At 42.6% G+C, this 3354-nt stretch overlaps 1 long non-coding RNA gene across 1 annotated transcript; it reads left to right on the forward strand.

The window, feature by feature from the left end:
• On the forward strand, positions 1-1825 carry LOC112817578 (uncharacterized). The gene is made up of 3 exons (XR_003206422.2): positions 1-407; positions 1062-1585; positions 1811-1825. It is a non-coding gene; the product is annotated as an uncharacterized lncRNA (long non-coding RNA).
• The last annotated feature ends 1529 nt before the right edge of the window (positions 1826-3354 follow it).

Genomic DNA, 3354 nt, shown 5'->3' on the forward strand with positions numbered 1-3354 from the left:
AGGACCCTGGGAGCGTGACCTGAGCTGAAGGCAGATGCTTAACGACTGAGCCACCCAGACGCCCCAAAGACACAGATTTGCTTTCTGCCTTTAAAAATTTTCACTTTCCATGTTATTAGATGGAAACTAATTTGCATCTAGTTCTAGTTACGTTTCCCCAGTTGACCTCAAAGACATTGGATACTGTTCTTTGTTCAGGCGTAAATCTAATTTCCTTTCTTAATGGTTCTGAATGTTAACGCCTTTGCAGGAGCCTCAGGAAACCCAGCCAGCATACCAGGAGCAGCAGCAGTTTGGCCCATGCCACTATGAGATGAAACAGTTTCTGGAGTGTGCCCAGAACCAGGGTGACTTGAAGCTTTGTGAAGGTTTCAGCGAGGTGCTGAAACAGTGCAGATTTGCAAATGGTAGGTGATAACATCAATCCCTGATTGAACCTGCATCTGTGCAAGTCACAGCATGATACTCCTGGGCCCTATAGAACTTTGGGAGTCTGTGTAGTAAATTAAACTGACAAGTTAGAGGAGATTTTGTTTACATTCTAAAAATAATCTAGTTTTTCTAACAAAGAGCTGGTCCAGTGATTTCTAGTCACTATCTTACGCTTTTACCAGTTATGTTGTGAATCTGATTCTTCCTTAAGTGGGTGTAGATTAGTGTGCCAGGTCTTGTTCTGGTTACAGGATGTGGGTGTTACAGCCTTAAAGCTGTGAATAAAAAATGATATTCCATTTTCACTGAAGTCCAAGGTTGGGTATAAAGACTGATAAGTCCTTGGCATTCTTCACAGATTATTTGAGAGACAAGTGTATTCAGTCCCTCAGTGGAAGTCTGAGGTTTGGGCTGTGTGGAATGTTGGCAGTGAGCTTGTTTTTATATAACTTCCCCTTACTGACCTAAGAATTCACCATCTGTTAAAATGTTCCGTTTTCATTTTCCTGCCTTCATTTAGGCAAGAAACTGATAACCTCGGGCTTTCATCCCTCCTACCATTTGGAGGGCTTCTGCTTTGCTAAGAATATACAGCTATTTCTCTTCTCACTGATCTTTTCTGTTTGCAGGATTAGCCTAATCAAGAAGTTCAAATTGAAGATAAGGAAAATCATCTCTCATAACCAAGTTAATTTAGCATAAAAATATAATTGATGGTGAATGGTGAATATATAAAGTGTAAAACCACCAGTTAAGCTTCTCCTTCATCATTAAATACAGCTTTCTTCAGAATTGGAATAAAAAAGGTTGTTCTTACTGTATAGAAGTTCATTGAGATGGTTTGAATTTGGGATTGGGCAGATATTTGTGTGCCTCCTTAAATCACCTTTTGTGATGTTCTCATTTGTGAATTAGAATAAAGTGATTTTCTCCCAAAATGTGTCTTTGAAGTGTAAGATTATAAATTGATAACGGTATTTGCATTTTGCAAAAGTACTCCATTGTCTTAACATGTCTTTAAGCATATCCGTTTTATAGTCTCAGTATTAAATTCGCATCCATCTGGATGATCTGGCCGGGCTCCCTGAGCTTTTGTAGAAAAGTAGTTCTGTAAGGAGTAGCTCACTAGTAAACATAGTGCTCTTTAAAAAAGGTTCCAGGTGGGGCGCCTGGGTGGCTCAGTTGGTTAAGCAACTGCCTTCGGCTCAGGTCATGATCCTGGAGTCCCGGGATCGAGTCCCGCATCGGGCTCCCTGCTCAGCAGGGAGTCTGCTTCTCCCTCGGACCCTCCCCCCTCTCATGCTCTCTCTATCTCATTCTCTCTCTCTCTCAAATAAATAAATAAAATATTAAAAAAATAAATAAATAAATAAAAAAGGTTCCAGGTGGCAGGCCAGTGTTTGGTAAACTGAGCAGTAACAGGAAATGTGGGAATAGACCTATTAGGTGAGTGGGTTCCTCTGGCCAGGTCAGCACTACATGTCAATTCCCCTCCTGTATCCAGTTAATTGGTCAGAGATGAAAACCAGCCTCTCGATACAGGCAGTCCCCCTGCAAAGTTTTTCTTCTATGTTAAGGCACTGTAGCTTCCCTTTGCTGAAAGACTCAAGCTAGCTGCGACTGCCCACTCCATGTTGTCTTGAGATGGACTCAATTTGGGGTGCATCATTTTTTAAAAATGAACCCAGCTCCCTTCTTCACAACTCAAAATTATATTCACTTCTGGAAGTTATCTCCAGCCTACGTTGTGCTCTGCACTTTTCCTACTTTCCAATGGACGTTTCCGAGGCTATCTGATTTCTTTTCCAATCTGTAAGTTTGAGAGACCTGTGTTACTACTACAGACCTGTGTTACCTGTGAGGAAAGTGCTATTGAGTAAATTTTTCAGTTGCTGTCTCCTGTTCTCAGCTGTGTTCTTAGAGTGCTCTACTTTTTTTTCTTTTAAGATTTTATTTAATGACAGCACAAGTGGGGGAGCGGCAGGAAGAGGGAGCAGGCTCCCCACTGAGCAGAGAGCCTGATGTGGGGCTCCCTCCCAGGACCCTGGGATAATGATCTGAGCCAAAGGCAGACACTTAACCAACTGAGCCACCCAGGTGCCCCTAGAGGGCCCCACTCTTATGAGTTCCTGAAAGGGGCCAAGACCACCTTGCTGAATCACCACAGACCGTTCACTCCTGGCAAATCCCCCACCATATTTCCTTCTGGATTCATCAGTGGGCTCCTTTGCCCATTTCTGGGAAAGCTCAAGACTTCTAAGTTCATAGCGCTATTGCCCCTTATGTCCAAGGTGTGATGGTGTATGGTGGGTACCCTAATAGTGTATTGAATCAATGAATCAAGGGAAAATGGGGCACCTGGCTGGCTTAGTGGGTAAAGCATGTCCCTCTTGATCTTGGGGTTGTAAGTTAAAGCCCCACGTTGAGTGTAGAGTTTACGTTAAAAAGTAAACAGCCATCAAAAAGAATGAAATCTTGCCATTTGCAGTGACGTGGATGGAACTAGAGGGTATTATGCTAAGTGAAATAAGTCAGAAAGAAATACCATATGATTTTACTCAGGTGGAATTTTAGAAACAAAACAGGTGAACATGGGGGAGGGGAAGGAAAAATAAGATGAAAACAAGGAGGCAAACCATAAGAGACCCTTAACTATGGGGAACAAATTGAGGGTTGCTGGAGGGGAGGGGGGCGGGGGGATGGGGTCTTAAGGAGAGCGCTTGAAGTAATGAGCACTGAGTGTTGTATGCAACTGATGAATCACTGAATTCTATCTCTGCAACTAATAATACAGTATATAATTGAATTTAAATAAGGTAAAAAGTAAAAGGAAAATGAACTGCTGACATCAATAAAATGCAAGAGTCTGGCTGTCCTGGCCTCTCCCTGGTAGGAGCCATGGCTACACAGAGATAGACCCAG

The sequence above is a fragment of the Callorhinus ursinus genome, unplaced genomic scaffold, assembly GCF_003265705.2.
Source record: "Callorhinus ursinus isolate GAN/ISIS: 27379988/994484 unplaced genomic scaffold, GSC_fseal_2.0 scaffold55, whole genome shotgun sequence".
In the NCBI taxonomy this organism is placed as follows: Eukaryota; Metazoa; Chordata; class Mammalia; order Carnivora; family Otariidae; genus Callorhinus; species Callorhinus ursinus.